This window comes from Girardinichthys multiradiatus, chromosome 20 (assembly GCF_021462225.1).
Source record: "Girardinichthys multiradiatus isolate DD_20200921_A chromosome 20, DD_fGirMul_XY1, whole genome shotgun sequence".
NCBI classification, from domain to species: domain Eukaryota; kingdom Metazoa; phylum Chordata; class Actinopteri; order Cyprinodontiformes; family Goodeidae; genus Girardinichthys; species Girardinichthys multiradiatus.
Window position 1 is genome coordinate 2032361 of NC_061812.1, and position 27035 is coordinate 2059395.

The 27035-nt window shown below is 42.2% G+C and overlaps 1 protein-coding gene across 3 annotated transcripts in view; it reads left to right on the forward strand.

The window, feature by feature from the left end:
- The window catches only part of pcbp4 (poly(rC) binding protein 4), a 149457-nt gene that overhangs the window by 26399 nt on the left and 96023 nt on the right, over positions 1-27035 (forward strand). For 2 of the 3 annotated variants that reach the window (XM_047347812.1, XM_047347814.1), the window contains exon 2: positions 20937-20987. The gene's annotated coding sequence lies outside the window, so the exon portion shown is untranslated. Of the gene's footprint in view, positions 1-20708; positions 20790-20936; positions 20988-27035 lie in introns of those variants that run through there. The other variant, XM_047347813.1, reaches the window with a different exon arrangement.

Genomic DNA, 27035 nt, shown 5'->3' on the forward strand with positions numbered 1-27035 from the left:
TCAAAGAGTCGCTGATGGTTTGTTGTGACTGTTGGAGAAGTTTCAGAGGGAGTTGTCCACCTTCGTTTGTTTGCTGCTCATCCGGGTGTTTTCTACAAAGCTCCAGACGTGAAAAACAAAAAAGGGGATCTAGAGCCAGAGTCCAGATTCGTTTAAGATGATTGCGTAGATTTCTAGCAGAGAAATGGGGACCTTCTCGCTGTCTGCGGATTGTGCCATCCAGCTGGGAGTCGGACACGTCACCGGGAGCCGGGCTAGTTGGGACCTCCACCTGCCTGTCATCAGCATATTACTCACCTTGCCATACTTTAGACCTTGTTTTCTCTTTAGGTCTTAATGTGGAAGATGTTCATGTAGAGGATATATTTTTCAGTGATCACAAGTGTATATATTTCAATGTGTCTTTCAGCCCTGATCCTGCTCCTCCTAGTCTTTTGATCCAAAGAAGGATCATAACTGAGCACACCGCTGAAGCTTTTATTTCTCTTTTTGATCCTGCCTCCTTAGATTATAACTACATGAATGTGGACTTAGCGGTTTCCTGTTTCAACACCTACTGTAAGGACATTTTCAACTTCATAGCACCTTTAAAACAGAGCACTGTTCAGCGCACAAACTGTCCTTGGATTAATAAGGAAATCGTGACCTTGAGGAGAACATGTCGGAAAACTGAACGTTATGGAAATGCACTGATCTGGTGGTTCACAGGCTCCACCTTAAAGACCTGATCAGATCCTTAAATGAGATGATCAAGAGTGCCAGAGCTAGTTATTTCACTAATCTCATCAAATCTAAAGGACAAAATCCAAACATTTTATTTGAAACAATTAAGAACATTGTTTCTCCATTGTTTTCATCTCAAAGTGCTTTTACGTATGCTAACTGTAATTGGTTTTTAAATTATTTCACGGACAAAGTTGGCAACATCAGAGCCAGTATCTCTCCTTCACCTTCCCACTGTCTGGACCCTCGTCTTCTGACTTCTGAGAAGTGGTCCTCTTTTACCCCAGTGTCCATTAAGGACATCACAAATCTATTGGTGCATATGACACTGTCATTGAGTCCCCTTGATGTCCTCCCTACATCTCTTTTTAAAGATATTTTTAATTGCATTGGTCCCAGTGTAGTAAACTTGATAAATTCCTCTCTTTGTTCCGGATCTGTACCTCGCTGTTTTAAAAGCTGCTGTCTGTCCTTTGCTCAAAAAGCCTAACTTGGATTCTTCTCTGCCTGAAAACTACCGACTTATCTCCAAACTTCCTTTTATGTCAAAGATCCTTGAGAAGGTTGTAGCACAACAATTGAATTCCTTTTTAGAGGAAAATGATTTTATGGACATTTTCAGTCTGGTTTTCGCAGATTGCACTCCACAGAAACAGCATTATTTAAAGTTTCTAGTGATGTGTTGATGGCAGCTGATTCTGGAAACTACATTGTGTTGGTTTTACTGGACCTGACTTCAGCTTTTGACACTGTGGATCACACTTTTCTTATCAACAGACTGAGAGATCTTTTTTGGTATTTCTGGCACTGTTTTAAATTGGTTTATTTCTTATTTATCTGAAAGGTCTTTTACTGTTTTTATGAATAACGTCTACTCCGATGTTGCACAGCGGTGCTGTGGGGTACCCCAAGGTTCAGTTTTGGGCCCACTACTCTTTTTATTGTATTTACACCCATTAGGATTTATTTTAAAATGCTACAGTAATGTCTCATACCATGTGTATGCTGATGATATTCAGATATACTGTTCGTTTCAATCCTCTGAGTTATATAAATAGACTGAACTCAGTAACTGCCTGTCTCACATCAAAATATGGCTGAATGACAACTACTTGCAGTTAAATGCAAACAAGACTGAGACTCTTATCGTTGCTCCTGAATATAAAATCGCGGAAATCAGCAGCATCTTGCGTTCTTAAACCCTTTGGTAAAAATAGTCTCTGAAATTTGGGTGTTGTATTTGACAGTTCTTTGTCTTTGGACAGTCATTGTAAACTGTTAGTTCGTAACTGTTTTTACCATTTAAGGAATATTTCGAAGCTGCGATCTATTTTATCACAAAAAGGAACTAGAAATAATTGTCCATGCGTTTATTTCTTCTCGTTTAGACTACTGTAACAGCCTATTAGCGGATCTAAGTAAATCCTTCATGGCTTGCCTTCAGTCTGTGCAAAACGCTGCAGCCAGGCTTTTAACTAAGACCCACAGAACAGCTCACATAACTCCTGTTCTGGCCTCTCTGCATTGGCTCCCTGTGCCCTTTAGGACTCATTTTAAAATTTTGGTTTTAACTTTTAAGGCACTTCATGGTGAGACTCCCAAATATATAGTGGACCTTTTGAAGCCTCTCTGTCCTCCTAGGACTCTGAGATCTTCTAATCAGATGCTGCTGACGGTATCCAGAACTTATTTTAAAACCTGTGGTGACAGAGCATTTCAGGTGGTGGTCCCGAGGCTCTGGAATGCTCTCCCTCTATCACTGCGCTGCTCCGACTCCACTGACTCTTTAAAAAAAGTCTCAAGACATATTTACTCGGGCAGGTTTTAGCTAAAATTTGTTCACTGATTTTATATTGTTTTTATTACTGTTATGTTCCTTTTTTTGTAAAGTACTTTGTGATTTTCCATGTCTGTGAAAGGTGCTATATAAATAAAGTTTACTTACTTAGTTTTCTTTCCACATTGAATCATCAGCTGTGCCATAAATCCCACTAATATTTTAGTTTTAGTTTCTACTCAAGTGATCACAAAACAATAACTTCAAAAAAATGTATTTGTATTAAAATTAGCCGAGAAAATGTTAACGTAGCTATAATAAAAAGAATACAATTAGAAATTGACTGTTTGAAACCCTGAGTAATGTGACAATGATGATTTAATCCTAAATAATATTTTTTCTTTTTTTGTTACAATAATCATGCAGCACCAGAATCATCTGTCTGTTGTTGTAGGACGGTTTAAAGTCTGCAGCTGCAACAAATAACAGGTTTTCTCTGGTTCTTTCTTTTAAACTAGTTTTCCATCCATGGTAACTACCTGTTGCATGGCAGTTACCATGGATGAGCTCTGTTTCATTTCATTTTCTTTTACATTTAATGCTAAGTTATTATTAGTATTTTTAGTGTCTGAGTGCAGGGAAAAGGGCAGTGAGGGACATGCAAAGAGCTGCAGGGATGCAGGAACATCTCCAGCATCTGAACCAGCTGTCAGTCACCCTGACAGAATCACAGAGTTCTTCATCTCAGCGTTTTCTGAATCAGCTGTTCTCCAGTCTGTCTTGCTTTCCTCTCTCATTCTTGCTGTTTGTGTTCTGCAGATGTCTTGCTCTGGCTGTTGTTAGGAGGCTGGACCAGCATCTGTGGTGGAGGTCCCCGGTCGGTTAGATTACTGCTTACCTCAGGATTATGAGAGGCAGATAATTGAGACTGGATGAGGCAGCTTCTGCCTGCAGTGGTTCAGCTTCAGTGTTCTTCAGGTTTAGATTTCAGTCATGGAGAGAGGAAACATATCTGTGTCTGAGTGGAGTTAATGTGTTTGTCATGTAGGAGTAACAGAATCATTTTTGTTTTAGATAATATCACCACTTTGCTGTGATTATATATGTAAATTTAGGATTTTGAGTGATGAAATGTAAAAAGATGTGAAGTGGAAGTGATCAGTGCATCTAAAATGTGTCAGGGTTGCTCTGTATTTGCATCTTCGTCACATGTTTGCTCATTTGGGACAAACTTATTGACTCCCATACAATGGATTTTTCGTTCTCCAGAACAGGTCCTCAAGGTCAATGTGTTTTGCTTGAAAAGCGCAGCTCTGTTCTTCATGTCTTTATTTAATATAAATCCACGGTGTTGTGCAGAGTCATCGACTGTTTGTCAGCCACATTTTGTGTCCTTCTGGCTGCAGAGACAAAAAAACAAGGAAAAATAGAAAACTAGCCGAGTTTCTGTGACACTTTGTTTTCTCAGGACAGTTTAGGACTCCGAGTCAGCATAGACGTTCTCTCAGCTCAGGATATTTTTCATGTTTCTTTCTTTTTTATGTATCATCCCTTTGCCTCTCAGGATAAATGTTTCCCCTCCTCCCAGATTCAGCAAATCCTACATATTCTCCTCTTTCGTGTCCTGGTTCTGTTTCTGCAGAAATCAACCTGTGAAAACACAGTAAAAGCTGTCAGTGGGTGATGTTCAGAGTAATTTACCTCTTGGATGATTTCATTCTTAACTCGTGCAGCCATATTGCATAACTCCGCAAGTTAATGGTGCGTGGCTAAGAGAATTGGTGTCCCACAGTTAGAGAAATGGAATAAACAGAAAGCTGTCGGTTTGTATTCTAGAGTAAAGACCAATCATCTGATTAATATTCTCCTCACACAGACGAGAAATCTATATTTTCTGATATAATACATGTTGTACACTCACCGGCCACTTTATTAGGTACACCTTGCTAGTACCAAGTTGAACCCCATTTGTGCCTGCAGAACTGCCTTAATCCTTGGTGGCATAGATTCAACAAGGTACTGGAAACATTCCTCAGAGAGTTTGGTCCATATTGACATGATAGCATCACACAGATGCTGCAGATTTGTCGGCTGCATCCATGATGTGAATCTCCGGTTCCACCACATCCCAAAGGTACTCTATTGGATTGAGATCTGGTGACTGGAGGTAATTTGAGTCCAGTGAACTCATTGTCATGTTCCAGAAACCAGTCTGAGATGATTCATGCTTTATGACATGGCACGTTATCCTGCTGGAAGTAACCATCAGAAGATGGGTCCACTGTGGTCATAAAGGGATGGACATGGTCAGTAACAATACTCAGGTAGGCTGTGGCGTTGACACGATGCTCAATTGGTACTAAGGGGCCCAAAATGTGCCAAGAAAATATCCCCCACACCATTACACCACCACCACCAGCCTGAACCGTTGATACAAGGCAGGATGGATCCATGCTTTCATGATGTTGACGCCAAATTCTGACCCTACCATCCGAATGTCGCAGCAGAAATCAAGACTCATCAGAACAGGCAACGTTTTTCCAATCTTCTATTGTCCAATTTTGGTGAGTCTGTGTGAATTGTAGCCTCAGTTTCCTGTTCTTAGCTGACAGGAGTGGCACCTGGTGTGGTCTTCTGCTGCTGTAGCCCATCTGCCTCGAGGTTCGACGTGTTGTGTGTTCAGAGATGCTCTTCTCCATGCCTTGGTTGTAACGAGTGGTTATTTGAGTTACTGTTGCCTTTCTATCAGCTCAAACCAGTCTGGCCATTCTCCTCTGACCTCTGGCATCAACAAGACATTTGCGCCACAGAACTGGATCACTGGATATTTTCTCTTTTTCGGACCATTCTCTGTAAACCCTAGAGATGGTAGTGCTTGAAAATCCCAGTAGATCAGCAGTTTCTGAAATATTCAGACCAGCATGTCTGGCACCAACAACCATGCCACGTTCAAAGTCAATTAAATCACCTTTCTTCCCCGTTCTGATGCTCGGTTTGAACTGCAGCAGATCATCTTGACCATGTCTACATGCCTAAATGCATTGAGTTGCTGCCATGTGATTGGCTGATTAGAAATTTGCGATAACGAGCAGTTGGACAGGTGTACCTAATAAAGTGGCCGGTGAGTGTATATGAAACACAACATGAACATAGTCATGGTGTTCGCGTTCTGGGTCTGCTTTCCTCTCACAGCTGCATATTCAACAGATAATAAAGCCCAGTTTCACATTTTCTCGATAGTACGATGGACATTTAAAGCAGATATGTATGATTTAATCATCTGGTTGCTTTCATTTAAAACAAAAAAGCACAAATTCTTACATTGCTTCAGCTAAAATAATATTATTGGTTATCACAAATACAGGCTGGCAAGGTGGCGAAGCAGGAAGGTCCTGCCTTCAAATCTCAGCATGGGGTCTTTCTGTGTGGAACTTGTTGTTCTACCTGTGCATGGGTGGGTTCTCCCAGGGCGCTCCGACTTCCTTCCAAAGTCCAGCAGCATACATGTTAGGGTAATATCTTATCTTATAAGTTGCTCTTAGGTATGAGGGCATGCAGGGAGGTTTGTCCAGTTTGTTTCTATGTTCACCTGTGATGGACTGGCAACCTGTCCAGAGTGGACTATGCCTCTTCCCAAATGACCACTAGAGATGAGCAGCAGCACCACTTGCAACCCTGCAAGGAACACCTATGGATGGATGGATTGATTTGAATAATATCTGTTAAATGTATTTATGTAATTATGTTACATAGACACATGTGAAAGTGTTGTCAGTCTCTCTGTTTAAAATGAGAATCATCTCTGATTAACCAATCAGCCCCTTTCAGCTAGATATAAAAAAAAAAACAATAACTAAATTGTCCTTCAGACACAAATAATGGGATAGATTTAATGTCATATTCAGCTAACAGAGGAGGTTGTTTTAAAGAATGCATTTAATAGAAGTACACAGAGGTGGAAGACCACGCAAAATCTGAGACAACTGATGAATCTAGCTAAATGTGCATTATTGCTTCTGATTGCTTGATGTTCTAACTTTCTCTGTTCTTTATAGATTAACACAGGTAAACTAACAATCTGATGGTCAATTAGCCAAGCTACGGGCTTGGTTAGCTAGCCTGCACTCTGCTGCTTACCCCAACTACTGCTGCAGCCTTTTAATATTACAACTGAGCTTTTCAAAAACATTTTCACCTGATAACTGTAGTCTGCTTTATTTTCCACACCATGACTTTGCAACCGAGCATCTATGTTGTAAATCAGAGAAATGTGTAGGAAGAACCGAGAGCAGGTTTGAACTACCACTTTTTAAAATTGTACTTTACGTTCACACCAGTTACTGGTCCAGTCACTGGTCCATGCCCAGTGTACGTCATGTTTGTGTCGGTCCACAAAGGGCAGAAGAGGATTCTCAACACAAGACGACATAGAGACAGAGAGGACATCCCATAATGTCAATAATATATATGACAAGCTGCTGTTTAGTTAGTTTAATCTATATATAAACCTATGATGGCGTGTTTGGACTCCAGCATGAGGCTGAGCGTCTGTGACCTTCCAACAAACGGCCCTCAGAGCAGTTTCCTCTGTGTGCTGCTTTGTCTGAAGAACAGGGTGTATTTGTGCTTGTTTGGTAGGAGGATGGGAAAAACTTCGTGGGAAAACATCTTTGAATATTAACTTTGTCAATTATTTGAAAGTGGCGGCAATGAACCGAGGAGCAAGTTTTTAATGGGAAGGGACAGAAATAGGCTGTTGACCTTTCACCCTCTGTTGTTGGTGTGATGTTACTGTTTGAACAGTGAAACACAGCAGGAAGACTGACGTCACACAGTGAGAAAACCATTTCTATACCACCTGACCCACTCAAGACTGGGATGTTTCCTTTAGTAATATGATGGGCGAGCGTGCGTGTTTCTGTTCATCTTGGTGTCAAATTTGGAATAGGCAGTCCAGATGTTTACCTCTCTCTGGAACAGATCTTAGGTTATGTTGAAATATTCAGGATGTTAAAGGCATAGTTTGGATTTTGATGTGTTTTACGCTTCCTTTCACTGTCTATGAACAGTCATTGTCTTCCCTGCAATCTCTCATGGAGGAGTCAGGAAAATGGTTAATGAGAGCAGAAACTACAGTAAATATGCTGCATAAAACAACTCAAACTCAAATCTTTTTTCCAGCAGTTTGAGCAGATAAATGATCCTTTGAACGGTCGCTGTATTTTTCACCTTCTCCAGTCCTGAGCAGAAGTCGGCAGCCACTCATCATGGAAAAGAATTTCATATTAATTTGGGGCTTTTGATGATTTATTTCTACTAGTTGTTTTCCATGATAGAAGAAATATACATTATATTCAATGAATTTGCCAGATCAGGACTGATACTTGGTGTGTTGCTCCTGAATTTATTTTCCTTAGATCTGAGGGGGGCAGTTGGATAGTGTTGAATGGATGAAGCATGCTACCCGGGCTCCATTAATGGCCTCAACAAAGTTCTGACCTCAGTTCTGTTGGGCCAGTGTCCGGACACCAACCAGTTTAAATAACCTTTATCAGTTCTGCCAGTAAGAATGGTCAGATATGAGCCAAAATGATGCCAGAATCTGCTTGAGACCTGTGGTCCAAAAGTAACTTACTAATTGACATTTGAGGGTGTATGTATAATTCTGGACATTCTGAATTGAATTCAAACTTGTACATTGACATTTAGTTTTTCAAATCAGTGAAGATGTGTCCCTCTGCAGAAAATACCGCTTCAGTGCATTAATAAAAGCCAAAGTAGTGGCTTGTCTCTCATGACTGCAGTCGCCCCGACTAGAACAGAACTCCCTTTTAGAGAACAGAACAAACTAAGTTCCCGGATGTTTCAGTAAAGAGTGTCTTGTTTAATTTCCACAGAGGAGACGATTCTGTATGTTAGGGAGGAGTTTTCAACCATACGGCTGTCTGCTAATGACTACTCAGGACTACTCCACACAACTCCACCTGAAGCAGAAAAACTATCGATGTTTTTCATGTAGCCCCTCCAAAAACTGAGCAATAAGTTTGAAGAGAGAAAAAAGTTGTTAGAAACTGAACAAATAGCAACATATTTCTCCTTTAAAGCATCTTTTTTGGCTACAAACATTAAGATTTTCAAAGACTCTGTTTATGAATCATTCCAGTTCTCTCATTCTCTGTAGGGGTTGGTTATAATTGTATGTACAGTACTTACAGCAACCAAATAAAATTTCTAATTTTTAATCTAGTCTTCACGACTGCAGTTAATGCCAGTTATTAACAAGCTTCCAACTCCAACAATCACAATGTTTTCCTCGGAATGCTAAAGCAACGTGTCGGAGCGCTTTGTGTGAACATTGAAAGGAGCTCGGAAATCTTTCTGTAATGGAGTCATGTGGGCTTCAGGATGATGTGTGTGTGTGTGTGTGTGTGTGTGTGTGTGTGTGTCGAGCGCTTCCTTGCTAAAAGCTATCGATCCATCTGTCCCTCCTGTCCATATCGGTCTCTCTCCTTGTCTTCATCTGTGTCTCTTGCTCCAGGAGGGTCTCAGATTCTCAGGGTCATTACTGTATGGAGACAGAAGGATGGAAGCATCATATGACCTAGCAGAGGGGGCGGTGGGATCATTACTGACATGGAGAAGTGTTAGTCAGGGTCAGGTTGCAGAGTAATAGGGGGTGAAGGAAAAAAAACAGATTTGAGAGGAGAGTGCTGAGCTGCATGATGGGAATTGACAGGAGGATGTTGTTGCTGATGGGAGTAATTTAACACTTCAGCTCGATTGAGGATCAGGAGAGGACCTAAAGTCGTCCTTTAGTCCGACTCTTAGGGTCAGAGCTCCATTATGGCACATGTTTAATATCTAGGTCCTTAGCATAAATCAGCAACTGAACCATAAAACTGAACCATTCCTTATTTTAAAAGACAGACTCCTGCAAATGCTGCAGTTTATCTCATTGATGGCATCATCAGAACTGTCTCTCACTCAGGAAACATCCCAGCTGAAGGAACAAGTATCTGGATCATCTAGAACTTCTAGCTGAGAGGTTTTGCTGCTGAGAAGAAGTTCCAGAACCTGTTGCCACTACTGCAGAGCTTGCTCTGCACTGGCAGCAGCTGGCCATTAGTTCATCTACTGGCTTAAAATTCACGTATCAAACGTGAGGCAGAAGAACAACAGCGCCACATTAACATGATTACAGAGCAACATGGAGGACGAATAATTGAACAGGAACAAACTAAACAGCAGCCTGGGTTCCGGTTTACAATCTGCTGAGAGAGAGCAGACCTTCTCCTGTATGAAGTGTCTGAGTCGGCCTTCACCCAGTGATCTGTTGACTGATGGAGATGTTTCAGTGCTTTTTACTTTAACATTGCCAGCAGGTACTAAATCAAGCCTTGTTGTTCTGTCTGTTGGTTTCTTTTTTGTTGGACCGAACCGGAACAGAACCCTGGCCGGTTACACCGATGTATGCACTGAATGAAATTAACCCTTAAAACTGAACATTTTCTTTATTTTTATTTGTCCTGAAAAAGCTGATTTTTATCTCCTATCAACCAAGAGTTGGAAGCTATGTTTTCATCAGAGTATGAAAAAAAACGTCTGTGACACACCTATATGTAGCTGCTCAGAATAATAAAATGATGATCCAAACTGAGTTTACAACATTATGGTTGTAGATCATAATTAGCTGGTAACTGTTTACAGCCGTCCAGACAGGACGGGTGCTTCCTGTGAACCTCTTATTCAACGGTGACCTTCCACAGAACTGACCACTTCTTCCTCCTCCTGTTTGTTTAGAGATAGCTGTGCTCCTAAAGACGACTGTCTCAACATACTTTGATCTCCTGCAGAAACTATGGATGGCTTCAGAGCTGCTGTCTGATTGAAGGACATGTTGAAGTGCTCATTTAGCTGTCTCTCTGCACCCCGATATTACACTGTCATCAACACCTTTCTGCAGTCTGGATTAGAAGCTGTGAAATGTCACTTTGTCTGCCTGTGTGTCTTCACTCGTTTGCAGCTCTCATGTTTGTGATTTTTAAAATTTAATCCACGCCGCAGGGGACAGCAGGACCAAATCCTACTTCCCATTACTCTGCTGAACAGATGATAAGGTGGAAATGTGAGTGTGGAAACAAGTTCTCCAGCGCAAAAAAACTTGATATTTACCTGTACCTTCTGAGGCCTAGAGTCTACACCAGTGTTTTTCAGCACTGGTCCTCAAGGCACAGTGCCCTGCATTTTTTAGATGTTTCAGCGCACCTAATGCCAGTTGATGGCTGACTACCAGGCTTTTGCTAAACTACAATCATCTGAATCAGGTGTGTTAAAGCAGAGAAACATCTAAAACATGCAGGGCACTGTGCCTTGAGGACCAGGGTTGAAAAACATTGCTCAACACCATCATATTTAAAATCATTGATGCATCCATTGTACTGTTAAAGGAGAAACCGTTGGGGGTGGTTTCATCATCTCCTCTGTGAGAAAGCATTGCTTTTAACACTTTGCTGCTGAAGATGAATGAAGATCAGTTTCCTTTCTGGCTGTGAGACATGTCCGTCTGTAAAAGACTTATAAATCTGAGAAGGATAATTGCCATATGGATGGATGGATGGATGGATGGATGGTAATGGAGAAGTCTTTTACCACCTCAGGAGAATAAAAACATTTGTCATGCATTGGAGCAAGTGGTCCAACAGGTCCTGAGCAGCTTCATTTTGGCTACAGTTGGTCATGACTCTCATGCGTTTGTTGGTATGATCTGCATTTTACAGATATTTATTATCATGGAAAACCAACATTTATCAGACCATTTCCTGCAGTTACCAACCAGTAGCTTGGATGGTTTCAGTGGTTTTGACTCAAGTAGAAATCCAGAGATGCCCCTTTGAATAAATCAATAGAAGCTTATTGGCCAGCGTGTATTAGACAATGATGCCTTCAAATGTTGCGGGAACTATTTTTTCACTGCTAAATGGTGCATGAAGGTTTCTGTGAGGTTCAAATCTGTAAAGTGTCATTTAACAGCCATTGGCAGAAGACCCAACCCACTGTACTCATCCTGACACATGAACCAAATGTTTATGCACGTTGTGAAGAAAATGAAGCTTCAAAAAGCAGCCTGAAGCAAACCCAAGCTTTATGTGTGTGTAAATAGAGCTGCCGTGATGTGTTTGAGTGATTTATCTTTAAGACTAAATTCAGACTGTCATGTGCTTCCAAAAATAGGCAAGAAAAGAGGAATAAGAAGCAGGGATGTGTTAGACTAAAACATTTCCAATGTGACAAGAAAAAGCCAGAGGAGGAAGTAAATGAAATACAAATCTGAGAAGGATAAATGATCATGGAGGGCCGGAGGACGTGTTTGATGTGTCTGGTTCTGTTTAAATAAATAAACTTTGTCCAGTCGGTCAGCTGAGGAAACTCTGAGTTCAGTTGAAATGACCATGAATGGATGGAGAGAAAGGTCACCTGGTGATTTATTTACTTTGTGTGGCCACATTCCTCTCAGAGTAGAGTTGACTGCACAAGCATGGAGGGTAAACATGGAGCAAGGCGCAAGGATGCTCAGAGATGCCAAGCAAGGTTTACCAGAACCTTTCTGCAAGGTTTCCAAAAGTCTGACTCTCCAGGGTCAGGAATTGTTCACAGTTATTTAAACTAGAGTAAAATCTAGTTTTTTTTCATGTTCTCTGTCAACAAAATAGCAGATTTGTTCTAAAAGTCAAAGAAGGAGCTTCTACCCAACCATTGTCCTTGGCTCCTCTCAGATTGGGCCAGGAAGGTAACAGATCCAGGAAGATGCATCCCTCTCCACAGCAGCACTGTCCAGTTCCTCATAGGAGCATGCCAAAAAGATATTTAGTCCTGCAAGAAAGTTCTTGGTCTTCCAGGGGTGGGGACATAGGGAGTAACCTTCAAAGGGGTCAACCAGAAAATGTGCTGGTCAGCTGGCTTCTCAGCTCTACTGCCCTCTGAACTCCTCACTCCTCTGAAGCAGAGCCCATCCACCCTACAAAGAAGCTCATTTCAGCCACTGGTGTCTAGGATATTGTTCTTTCAGTTAAGGCCCATATCTCCTGACCATATCTGAGGGTTGGAGCGTAGATGAAGCCGTAAATGCAGAGCTTCGGCTTTCAGCTCAGCTCCTTCTTTACCATGACAACAAACTTCATGTCTGTTTCACAAACTTTTCTGGTGCGCTCTGAAGGTCTTAGCTGGAAGATGTCAGAAGAACCTCATCATTTGCAAAAGAAAAGATGTTTTGAGATTTAAAGCTGCCTGATTGTTATAGAAACATGTCCGGCTCAACACCTGAACTTTAATCGTTGCTCTAGAGTCCAATCATTCTGCTCCAAAGCAACCTGATATCTTTTGTTTCAGTTATCTTAACGTCATTAGCTTTAATGTGTCTAAGGGTGTATTCACACTTGCCACTTTTGGTCCACTTTAAATGGACCAGAGTTCGTTTCCCTCCTTGGTCCAGAAGTTTTGTCCAGGTGTGAATACACTCAAGCGAACCCTGGTCCGGACCAAACAACTGGACCGAGACCCACTTTTTGAGGTGGTCTCGGTCCGCTTCCAAACGGACTCTGGTGCGGTTCGCTTATGGTCTGAATACATACCGGCCCCGATCCGAACCAACTACAAAAAGCGTACATCTCTTTGGACATAAAAAGCCACCGTAGCCGGTAGCAAAGGTGTGTGTTGTAAGGTAATCATACCTGATAAGCTGTGTGTTGCTTAGCAACGCTACTGGCTTGTTGTGAGACAAGGCACGTAGAGAACGTCGGTGTTCAGCACGGATTCTCCGACGGGGTTCCAACATTATAAATGGAACGTCTCAAAGTCTGTGTTGAATGAGCTGCTCTTCATCCTCACAATAATATTGAAGCTTAAATAACGGCATAAATATGCAGAACAGAGGAGCTGAACGCAGCTCGTCTACAGATGTTTTCCTACATTTCTGGGTCTGTGCTCTGTCCCGCCCCCGTCATTTCTGTCCAATGGGAACAATGATCGTCACCCGCGTGTCTTTGTTTACAAGTAATAGTTCACTTGCAAAAAGTACAATGTGAAAACAAACCGCACCAAATGAAAAAAATATAGTCAGCTTTTGGTCCGGACCAAATGACTTTCCTGGTGTGAATACACCCTATCTTTTCCGTTTGGTGCAGTTCACTTTCACATTGCACTTTTGGAAGTGAACTATAACTTGTAAACAAAGCCATGTGTGTGCCAATCATTGCTCCCATTGGACAGAACTGACTAGGGCGGGAAAGAGCACAGACCCGATACCAGAGAAAAACTTGTTTAATGCGTCTCGTGCCTTTGGAACACTTTGGTGAAGCTTTCTCACTCTAACACGGGATTGTTCGAGAGAACGTACAGACCTCCGCTCCTTCATTTTCTCACTAAAAATCCTGAACACGGCCACATTCTTGTCTTTTCTAGCAGTTGGGTTACGTGTGCATCTGCCCAGATATCAAGGAGGCTACATGTCTCCTCGTTGCTCTAGGTCCATCCACGGCTCATTGCTAGTAGCATCCATAGCATTAGCAACACTGTAGGACTAATTTGTCCCATGATGCCCTGCTTGTTAAGTCCAGAAATGGACGTGTTTCCTGCAGTTGGGTTGCATGGAGGCTGCTTCATATTCACACCAGAAGCGAACAGCACCAGAGTCCCATTGAGATCACCTTAAAACATAGGTCTCAGTCCGGTTGTTTGGTCCGGACCAGGGTTCGCTTGAGTGTTTTTCACACCTGCACCGGATGAAGCGGACCAAACGTGGCAGGTCTGAACACACCCTACGTTGTTTTTAAATCCATCCCGTCACAGTTCTTCTGGATCGCCCGTTCTTCACATTTCAATAAAAGATTAACATCCATGTTGCTCAATCATTTTTAGCTTTTGCACTTCTTCTCAGTTTGCTGTCGTTCAGATAGCTACCAGTGGTTCCAGGAAGGTTTTCCATCCTGCTGGCTTCAGCAAAGCTAATGAGAGCAACGGGAGCGAATCATTAAAATCAGAGGGGCTCAGCAGGAAGATTCGGTCATTAATCACTAACATCTTACACCGTAGTCATAGTCATTGTGTCAGGAAAAAGATTAGGAATTAGATTTAATGTTTCTGAAATGACTTTCCTTGTTATGTTATGATTTTATGATGTGAAGTCACAGCTGTCATCTCTGCGGTAACTAATTCTTTAAACTGAGGAGCAGAGAGAAGAGGAGATCAAACATTTAAAGAAAAGTTTGATCAAATAGATTCTGTTTGGTGAATTTCCTCATGCTGTAAGTGTGATAATAACAAGAATAAAATGAGGATCTGTCATGAACGCTGATGGAGAAAGAGAAGAGAGGGATGAGCAGGGAGAGATGAGATGTGGAGTTATTGTTCTGAGCAAAAACAATCTGCTGCTTCCCTCTGCCAACCCCAGAATAACGTCATTAAGTTTAATGAGAAATGAGCAGAAACCCACAATGATCCGTTATTAGCATGACAGACGTGGAGTGGATAATTGGGGAGAAGTTGTGACAGTAGGTGAGACGTCACTCAGAATAATGAACTGCTGTCGGTGTGTCGGATCATTAAACGATGGCGGTTCGACACCGATGCACATCCCAACCATCAACTCAATCAGGCAAATTAAAAACTAAATGATAAAAGTGTTTCAATTCACTGGCAATATAAACTCTGTGATCAGAATTATCCCAGCCTCGTCTCACCAGAGTCTGTGTCGGCTACAACATGTTTACCCATCTTACCTGCGTAGCCTTACGGCTGCACTGTACATCACACATTTCTCATTACTGCAAAAACACTGTTTGTAAAATCAATCCTGCAAAGAGCTGCTTGTATTGCAATAAATTTGGCTAATTATGACTTTCTATGCCAGTGACATATTTGGTAAAGTTTGTTTTTTAATGCAGCAGAAAATGTCTGGATGTTCTGCTCATTAAGAAACTACAACTAGGTTGCTTCTGTGAAGAGCAGCAGATGTATTCAGATGCAACTTTTTCAATAAAACCACGTTGTTGAGTTGTAAATAATGATTTATTTTTTTCTCCAGTAGCTTCATAGTTTGGGTTCTGTGTTTGCAGTAAAATGATGTTAAGAATTTATTTTCTTCAATTCTCATGTCATCATTGCAACATTCACCGATATTATCACATGTTGCATGTTTTCCTAACATCTCGCAGCCCCAATTCATATTGAGAAATTTGCATGTGGAAACTTTGAGACTCTGTTCATTGAGTGCAGCTCCGCCTTCAACACAGTCGACCCGAACAGGCCGACCACCGAACTGATTGGACCAAGTCTGGACACACACCGGTGCAGTTGGATTTGCGATGGGGCCAGCACTCCTTCACCACCATGACCCAATATTGTGGATGCTGTGCTGGGCACTCTGATACCACGATTGCAACATTCATGAGTCGACCTACAAGAAGCAGGTTTAGAACTTCTTCCAAGATAGCAGCTCCCAAGGGACCAAGGAACTGAACCTGGACAGGGAACAGCAGGGGGCATATTTTCCCAAACAAAGACCATTACATTGGTGCACCCCAGGGGTGTGTTCTTTCTGGACACAGACTGCTTATATTTGTACCTATGGGATGGCACTACAGAGCGCTGTTTGCAAACATCAGCTGCCGCAGAGACAGTTTCTTCCACCAGGCTGTCATCAGATGAACACCTAACAGTCAGATTGCTGCAGCAGCACTGAGCTATCCAGATTCTTAGATTTTCTGACCAAATTGATGATTGAACTTTATTTTGAGTGTGATTTTTGGGAAGAAATCTAACCAAGGACAGCCATGGAATGCCCTCTACATTTTTTATTTAATAAGTAGAACATATATGTTTTCACGATCGAAGAAAAATATGAACTGATCAAAATGAAAATCAGCAGATCAAAGCTTTAAAATAAATGTGTTTTAGAAACCTGGAACCAGAACCTCTCGTTCCAAGCTGCATTTTTCCTGCTGATGTGGCAACTTGCCAACCCTCCATTGCTAAAGCACATCTTTCCTAACTAATAAAGCTGGTGATGTACAATAGCTGTAATAAAGTGGTAATTTCCAAAGAAAACACTACAGGTGTATTAATTGCTGGTAATTTGTTTAGCATGTGATACTGCAGTAAACCTGAATCCCTGCCTGCACATTAAAGCTTTTCCAGGAGTCTTTCATCAGACCTTGGACCATATAAACCTGAAATAGTCCTTATATGAACCCAGAAACATGTCTTTAGTTGGAAACATCTGCTGTGACCAAACGCACCAGAGCTGCTTATTCATACCTGCAGGAAGAAGTCTTTAAACGTGAAGGACGTTACACTGCATCCTCAAAAATGATGGAAAAACATCTTCAGGGCTTCTCTTGGTATGTTGTCCTGCTGTTTGATCATCTGTAGGTTGCATTTCACATTATTTAGTCATGTTCGTTCCACCCAAAAGTGGTGCTAAATAACAGCAAGATGTTGGTTTTAAACCAACATCTTGCTGTTATCTCTGCCAAGCTACCGCTGTTGAATTTGTGTCTTGTTATAATTATTTTGGTATTTCAATTATTTAAAACCTTTCATTTAAGCAACATGGTCAGTATTATTTTCCCTTTTATAGAAATAACTCTTTTATTTTTTCATTTAAAGTGGAAAAGTGACTTCCTGCAGCCACCTTCTAACCTCACAGATGTTACAGTGGTTTTATTTTTACATGAATGTTTCTGTTGGTAGATGTTTGATGCTGCTTATCATGGAGCTCTGTGATTCTTCATTATGACTGCCATTCATTGTCCACACTTTTAAATCAGCAGCTGGGTTACTACCAGCGTATCTAACGTCCTGCATGTCACCTCAGCAGATTAATGGCGGCCTCCCCTCTCAGGTCAGGTGGGAAAAAGCCATTTTCCTACAGCGCTGCTTTTGTCCAACTGAACCTGAAACTCTGCAGATTCATTCAACTAAAGGACTTTAAACATATTTTAAGGACAATGAACAAATCATCAGTGTATGACTGTTCCTGTTCCTGATACTTTATTGCTGCTTTCTTCCTTTTATTTTCAGTTTTATTTTCCTTTATTGTCTGAATTCCACTGATTATAATCGGACGTCTTGTATGGTTGTTGCTCTTGAAAATGAGGCAGATTGACCTGTGGGAATAAAGGTGAAATAAAAAAAAGTTTTTAGTTGGTTTAGTTTTTAGATAAGAACAAGCTGGTAACTCTGATATTAGCTCAGCTGAAATTCTGGATCATATTCTAAGACTAAAAGTAGCTCCTAGTGACGTCATTCTAATAAAAATATTAGAATTTCTCCAATTCTAATATTTTTCTTATAATTTTCCCTCGGTCAGATAAAAGTTGTTCATGAAGCATCTGAGGCCTTCAGAGAGCTCCTAACGTGAGGAGATGTTAGTGAGGAGGACCTTTAGTGAACCTAAGAGTGTCTGAAGCAGAGAAGATGGAGGAAAGACAGAGAGAAAGGAGAGATCTTCTCCTCCAATGAACAACAGTGAATGAATAAAACACTACCAGCTCCATGGTGCAGAGATCCACCTCCTAAACAGTCGAGTCAATGAGAACAGAAACTTCTAGAACAATCATATAATTATTAATATAGAGATAAGATTAACTTTATCATCCCTCTAGGAGGAAATTAAATAGTTTCAGCAGGAGGACAGGTTAAAGGTCAACCTCTAGTAAGGTGATATTAGGAAGGATCAATAAATAATAGAAACAATAATTAATAACCATGAAATTTAAACAATATTGTACATAATTATTTAAATATTTACAGACTGTAAAATGCTTCAAAAATAAATTTGGAAAAGCTAGAAAATATAGATAAATACATAAATCCAAACTCTACTCAACAGTCCAATAATCTGAGCTCTATATCCAGAGCAGGAAGATGTAAATGAGGTGAATCTGTATCTGCTGTATTGTTCATGATGATGTCAGCAGCCTAAATGATCATCTCCAACATCTGTGGAGAAGTTCTCTGGTGCTGCTATCTCCTCTCTAGCTTCTGAATGCAGCAGGAACCAGAGCTGCTCACATTCCAGGCTGGTGCTGAAAGCAGAGGGAACGACGCATTGATCTACTGGGAATGTCTGTTGGTTCCCACCATGATCCCAGAACCAAATCTACCTTTAACACTCCTCTCTTCTCCTCCACCAGCAGGCTCTGCTCCTCTGTTCAGTTCGCTTTTCTCCACCTTTTTTCCCTGTTTTGGTAGTTTTACCAAACTAAACCTCATTAAACAAGAAGGAGATCACAGTAAAATTTTAATATTAATATTAAATTAATTATTATGAAATGGATGCAGTATGTAGGCTGTTATAAGCCTCGACCGTCTACTCTAGGTCATGCAGATTCCAGTCCTTCTCATCGGTAACCTCCCAGCTTCATCTGGACTTTGTGCATTTAAACATCTCCTATATCTAGAATTATCATCCCAACTGCTCTGTTTCTGACCCACAAACAACCATCTCAGACCCTGAATAAATGCTGCTTACTGGAACCAGTTGGAGATGAGGACGCCGCTGGAAGCTCTGGTTTCTTGTCTTTTCTGTCTTTAGGTGCTCAGGCAAACTGGGTTGTAGTTGCGTCCAGGTGGTGTTGAGTTGTGTGAGTGGCTGATCATTCTTGTTGCCTGTTTTCCTTCCTCTGAACATGCTTCATAGTTTGTCATTTTTCCAGTAAAACGTTTACTCTGTCATTCTGCTATCAGCTGCCTGTGGACGTCAGTCGGGTCAGATGGAGCTGCACCCAAACAGTTCTGCTCCAGGAGGACGAGGAGCAGAACTGTTCATTTATCTGACCTGCTTTCTGAGTCACTTCTTGATGTCTACAACAGAAATGTTCCTTCTGGTGAAGTTGATTGCTCAGATGTTTTCTGCCCCATAAATCTTTAAAATCTAGCTGTCACTTTCTGAGATGAAGAAACTGAACTTTGTTGAGGATCTTATTTCAGTTCACTAAAGCTTTAAAGGAAGCACAGATTCAATATATTCTAAACACATTCATCTTTTTGTGATCATGACCAAAAAATCTTCTGCAGGTGTTTTTAAATGTGCTTCTTGAAGAACATCTGAGGATTCTGGGTTGTTTGGGAATTTCAAGATGTCCAAATACGATCTAAACTTCCTCTGGAATATGAAGCATTAAAGATTTTTTCTTACATCGAACCAAAGTGCTTTTCTCTCAATGAAAGTCAACAACTCGTCTGAAACCTAAACAGCAATAACCGAAAGTTGAATGAATTAATCTGAGATCTGTGGTTCTACCTCTGTTAGCTGGACCTCAGCTGCATATGTAGCTTATCTAATTAAAATGTTTGTTTTAATTAGATAAGCTACATATGCAGACAGCTCTGGGGAGCATCAGAAACCCATTAGCATTCTGTTGCAGAATTAAACATCCTGCAAGAATCCTGTGCTGGAAAAATCTGTTTTAACAGATTAACACCAAGAAACAGTGTGTGTGTGTGTGTGTGTGTGTGTGTGTGTGTGTGTGTGTGTGTGTGTGTGTGTGTGTTTGTGTGTGTGTGTTTGTGTTTGTGTGTGTTTGTGTGTGTGTGTGTGTTCAACATCAGCCCCGGTGGTATAGTTCAGAATTTTCTTTCTAATTAAACAGTCTAACGGTGGCGCTGTGGTTTCTGACGTGGAGATGGGTGCCACCACCTTTTCACTGTGTGTGTGTATGTTGGGGGAGGTCGTCACTCTGTGTGTGTTGCTGTTCAGAGACAGACAGGAGGCCTCCTGTTCCCCTCAGACCTCTTTTAGCTATGAGAACACACACACACAGGCACAGAAAGGTTGACATCTGGAAAAGGTCAGAGGGCGCACGTGTGCACACACTCACACCTTCCTGTTCTGTTTATCCATCCACTCGGCTACAATAACACGAGTCAACCCCACTGAAACATTTGAGGTACGCAGCACGCGGCCTATCAGGAGCATAGCGGCCGATCCGGAGACTCCACGGATTCCAGTTTGCTTTACTGGGACCCCACCCCACCGTCCTTCAGTCTGCTCCCTCCTCCTGCTGCAGTTGTCTCTGTGTCAAACAGCTGAGCGTCGTCCAACATCAGAGAATCTTACAGCTGAAGCACAGCCCACTTGCAGACACTTGGTTCCTCTCTGCCTCTGACAATCTGCTGCTGGTCTGGAAATATTTCAGATGTTCTCTGGTTAGGCTTTGGGTGAACTGGAAACCAGTTTAGTTAGTTGTAGCAGTTCAAGTGGCACATGGTAGGACCAATGAATATCTGTGCTGTGAGTTTCACTCTTTTAAGTCATATAATTCTCACATTTCTGTCATGTTAAATGATCAGATTCAACAGAACCACAGAGTGGTGCATCATTAATTAGAATCAATATTTTAACGTCAGATGATCTTCAGTGTTTGTTTCTTCCCTGCAGGACATTGTTCCAGTGAGGCTGCCACACCTTCACACCTGAGCAGTCAGCTTGGTGAGTTAAAACCATCTCAACAGTTGTTCAACTAGTGGAGAACCTCTGGGAGCATTCTGGAAGTTCATGTGGGCTTTCCTTCTTTGCTGCAAACCTGCGTCTTGATGGCGGTTCTGTTGCTTGTTCTGTTCTTTACCAGCTGAACATTTTCTCTGTCTTATCCTTCAAACTAATTAACTAAATTCAGGTTAATAAATGTTATTGAGACATTAATAGGTGCTCTCTCTCATTATATAATCATAAATCTAAAGCCACTTGTCCCACCGACCATCTGTCCCCTTTCCTAGTTAATCTTTTTCAGCTCATTTTCTTAAATCAGACACATTAAACTCCATCTCTATACTATGCAGTTAATTTTTATTTAGTAAGGCTAATGTAAAATATGAGACCTGTCAACGGCTGGAGGTAAACAGTGACCGACGGGAGCATCACTCGTATCTGGATCAAATGTTGTAATTAAAGAGCGAGCTGGTGAAACATTTTAATGGAATTATAAATTACAGTCTGCCTGCTGGACCATCTGGCTGAAGCTCACAGTCCCACACACACCTAAGTGGTGTCCCTGGTTCTTCTGAAACCTGCAGCCCAGGAGGCCACTTAGTGAGGACTTCAACATGTTTACGCTGATTAGAAACTGAGTTAAAGTCTGGTCTAACTAGAACAGACGAGGCATTGTTCAGAGATCTGTGGCCAACATTTCCTGAATGTCTATGGACGCATTAACATTCCAGAATGACCAATGTAACATGAGACCTATCAGAGCTGAAAATGACCTGAATGCTTCATTCTTCTTCTGCATGTGTTAAAACCACAGCACCCTAAACACGTTACAATATGTTCCTTCTTATGGTGGCAGGAAAAACTGCATAAACCATAAAAATTGCTTTTATTGATAAATCCATATTTGCCATAATTAGGATTTCCACTGAAAACCAAATTCAGAGATTTTATTTAAAATTATTTTTATTTTTCATGAGTCATCATGAAAACATCAATTTATCCTTCTCAGATTTATGGCATAGTTTAGTCCAGATTATGGCAAACCATTTATGTATATATTCAGTATCCCTAAGATCAATTTTCACCTACTAGTTCATAGTCACATGGCGTTAGTTAAAAATAGTCAGAAATGTGCTGAAGGTAACTAGCTGATGTTGTGATTATGAATATACTATTTAATATTAATACTTTAATATTTGATCAAATAATATTTGGGTCTGTTAAGGGTTGTCCTGTGAATACCAGCCCAGTAAGGTGATGGTATTACGACAGAATAGAAAGGTGTGAGACGAGCTCTGACACGGTATGATGATGGCGCCGCAGATGGTCGCCTCGGCGTGTTGGTGCGCATTGTTTTGTTTTGTTTTTTGCTTTCAAACGGTCTTCTGTGATGGTACCCGGAGCTCTCTCACCAGAGAAGAACTCATGAACATCAGGGCTACTACACCAGAGGAGTTATTTCCCACTTTTCTACCTACTGCTCTGGAACTTTTGGACATCCTGGTCAAAGGTTCCGCTCACCTTTGTTCACGCGGTGAAACGCCAGAAGAGAGGGAAACGGGCTGGGGTGCTGGTACGTCTTCGCCAGCGTGGACTACGAACACCGTTACCTGGAATATTTCTCTCTAACGTGCGCTCACTTCCCAACAAAATGGAGGAACTACAACTGCTGTTGGGGAAAAACAGGGACTTTTATTCATCGGCAGTTTTGTGCTTCACGGAGACGTGGCTGTGTGGATTAATACCGGACTCTGCGCTGCAGCTGGCAGGATTCCAGCTCTACAGAGCGGACAGAGACACGGAACTCTCCGGCAAAGCGAAAGGTGGAGGAATCTGTTTTTACCTCAACAGTGGTTGGTGCAACGACGTGACAGTGATTCAGCAGCACTGTTCTCCAGACCTGGAAGCCTTCATCATAAACTGTAAGCCTTTCTATTCCCCCCGTGAGTTCGCTTCGTTCATCCTGGTCGGTGTTTACATCCCGCCGCAAGCTAACGTGCAGGTCGCACAGCGCATGCTCGCCGACCAGATACTGAGTGTGGAGCGAACCAACCCGGACTCCTTAGTAATCGTCGTTGGCGACTTTAACAAAGGTAATCTGACCCACGAACTCCCCAAATATAGACAGTTTATAAAATGTCCGACCAGAGAGGACAACATTCTGGATCACTGTTACACCACCATCAGAGACGCTTATCACGCCGTCCCACGTGCTGCACTGGGCCAATCCGACCACATCATGGTCCACCTGATTCCTGCATACAGGCAGAAACTAAAGCTCTGCAAACCTGTTGTGAGGACGACAAGGAAGTGGAGCAGTGAGGCTGTGGAGAATCTCCAGGCGTGTTTAGGCTGTACAGACTGGGATGTGTTCAGGACTACTACCAACAGTCTGGACGAGTACACAGAGGCTGTGACTTCCTACATCAGCTTCTGTGAGGACAGCTGTGTACCATCATACACCAGGGTGAGTTACAACAACGACAAACCCTGGTTCACAGCTAAACTCAGAAGGTTAAGACTGGATAAGGAAGAGGCCTTCAGGAGTGGGGACAAAGACATATACAGAGAGACGAAGTACAAGTTTGGCAAGGCAGTGAAAGAGGCCAAACGACTGTACGCTGAGAAGCTCCAAAACCAGTTCTCAGCCAACGACTCTGCGTCTGTCTGGAAAGGGCTCAAGCAAATCACCAACTACAAGCCGAAAGCCCCCCACTCCATCAACGACCGACGCCTCGCCAACGACCTGAACGAGTTCTACTGCCGCTTTGAAAGACAAAGGGAAAGTCCTGCAACCATCTCCCACGACGCCCCCCAACAGCTGCAGCCACAATCCACCACCCCCATCTCTCCAACCTCAAGAGGGGTCTTGGCACCTCCAACCCCCACCCTGAAGTTCCCCCCACCAGCCCCCTACCCACGCCGAGGACGGCTCTTTCCATCCAGGAGAGGGACGTCAACAAACTCTTCAGGAGACAGAACCCCCGGAAAGCTGCTGGTCCGGATTCTGTCTCACCAGCCAGCCTGAAGCACTGCGCTGATCAGCTGTCTCCAGTCTTCACAGACATTTTTAACACCTCACTGGAGACATGTCATGTGCCAGCCTGCTTCAAGTCCTCCACCATCGTCCCTGTTCCCAAGAAGCCAAGGACCACAGGGCTTAATGACTTCAGACCCGTCGCCCTGACCTCTGTGGTGATGAAGTCCTTTGAGCGCCTTGTGCTCTCACACCTAAAAGACATCACTGACCCCCTCCTTGACCCCCTGCAGGTTGCCTACAGAGCCAACAGGTCTGTAGATGATGCAGTCAACCTAGCCCTTCACTTCATCCTCCAGCACCTGGACTCCACAGGAACCTACGCCAGGATCCTGTTTGTGGATTTCAGCTCTGCCTTCAACACCATCGTCCCAGTTCTGCTACAGGAGAAGCTCTCCCAGCTGAGTGTGCCCGACTCCACCTGCAGGTGGATCACTGACTTCCTGTCTGACAGGAAGCAGCGCGTGAGGCTGGGGAAGCACGTCTCTGACTCCCTGACCATCAGCACCGGTTCCCCCCAAGGCTGTGTTCTCTCTCCTCTGCTCTTCTCCCTGTACACCAACAGCTGCACCTCCAGTCACCAGTCTGTCAAGCTTCTGAAGTTTGCGGACGACACCACCCTGATCGGACTCATCTCTGATGGTGACGAGTCCGCGTACAGATGGGAGGTGGACCATCTGTTGGACTGGTGCAGCCAGAACAACCTTGAGCTCAACGCTCTAAAGACAGTGGAGATGGTTGTGAACTTCAGGCAGAACCCAGCCCCACCTGCCCCCATCACCCTCTGTGACTCCACAATTGACACTGTGGAATCTTTCCGCTTCCTGGGAACCATCATCTCCCAGGATCTCAAGTGGGAGCCAAACATCAGCTCCCTCATCAAGAAAGCCCAGCAGAGGATGTTCTTCCTGCGGCAGCTGAAGAAATTCAACCTGCCAAAGACTATGATGGTGCACTTCTACACAGCCATCATTGAGTCCATCCTCACCTCCTCCATCACCATCTGGTACGCCGCTGCTACAGCCAAGGATAAGGGCAGGCTGCAGCGTGTCATTCGGTCTGCTGAGAAGGTGATTGGCTGCAGTCTACTGTCACTCCAGGAACTGTACACCTCCAGGACCCTGAAGCGGGCAGGGAAGATTCTGGCTGATCCCTCCCACCCTGGTCACAGACTCTTTGAGACTCTCCCCTCTGGCAGGAGGCTGCGGTCCATCCGGACCAAAACCTCACGCCACAAGAACAGTTTTTTCCCATCTGCCACCAGCCTGGTTAACAAAGCCCGGAAACCACCCTGACACTCTCCCTTTCCTCCACACCCCCCCTTTTTTTGCTGACAGGACACTTGTAACCTGTAACTCTATGAGTTACATTAACGCTCAGCTTGGACTCCTGCTTTACTTGCACAATGATCACCTGCACTGTTGTATTGCTTTTGCATCTTATACTGCTCTATATTTACTCTCACTCACTTAAAACTGTGCACATATATTTATGTTATATTGTAGATATGTTTATACTGTTTAATTTGTATTGTATTGCACCGACTACGCCAAAACAAATTCCTTGTATGTCCAAAAACGTACTTGGCAATAAAGCTTTTCTGATTCTGATTCTGATTCTGATTCTGATTCTGATTCTGATTATTGAACAGCATAAACTCTGCACATATATGGAATAAATTCACACAATTTCTTAAAATACAAGAATTCATTAACAAAAATAATTCAACTCAAAGTCAAACATATTTCAATCAATAAACTCTTTACTTTGCTAAAACAATCCAACTAAACTACCAAGCAGAATTAAAGAATAATGAAGACTAATGGACTATGTACAATATAAGTTTAAGTTAGTCTTAGAACCAATTTAGACAATAATCAGCAAACGTTTAGACAACCATTCACAATGTAAGATCAGATTAAATATTATTTTAATAAAATAATGTTTTAAATAATGATCTGCTGAATAAAACCAACCTCCTGGATGACTAATTCTCAACGGTGTCTAATTAGCTGCCTTTATTTATTAAAATAATATTTAAAGAAATATTATTAAGGAAGTATTTTGGAAACGAGTCAAATCTTTCTGGAGAAATGGGGCTTAATGGTGTTTAATTAGTTATCAGATTTAGTAAAATGATGTTTTAAAGAATGATCTCGATGACTAACTCTCAATGGTGTTTAGTTTGCTAGCTTTGTCTAGTACAATAATATTTCAGGAAATATTAAGGAAATGTTAAAATAATATTTGAGGAAACCAACAACCTTTCTGTGTAAATGATCTTTATTGGTGTATAATTAGTTATCACGTTTAGTAAAATAATATTTAGGGAAATATTATTTCTTAGATTGGAAACTAACAACCTTTCCTGGTAAATGATCTTCAGCTGACTCATAATGTGGGTGAGCACGTGTTCTTAGCTGTTAGCGGTTGGAGCTAAAAAAAGAAACTTATAGCTGGTTACCGGAATCAAACACATACCTTTAAAATACCACTAATGAAAGGGTTAAAATGCATAAGCGTGGACGGCGCTTTATGGCCGATCTGTGTTTAAAAACCACTCTTTAAATAAAGTTTGTCTTAACTTAAAAAACAAACAACACCGAACACATCCTTAGCTGAGTGCTAGTCTGCTAGTACTTCCTGTAGCTGAGTTTTTCAACACAAACAAAAACAAACTTCATGAAACAAACATTATTTAGCTTAAACTAATCTTTTCTGACCAAACACCACCTCTTATGTGAACCGTGCTGAGGAGAAGTTGTCCTGGGCGTTGAGGAAACATCTACGTGTGGGTAAACAAGGGGTTAACTGCAGCTAACCTCCGTAGCTGTGTGGTGGGGAGGCTTGTTCTGCCGGGCTGGCCAAACTGAACGTTACTGCTGTAACCATGGTGATGCGGTCCAGTTGTCCTTCCTTCAGAACGGAAAAACCGCTCCACCCGGCGTTGTAGAGACAGGGTCTCTGCTGGGAACTCTCTGGAACACCGTTTGCTTCTGTAGACCTCAGAG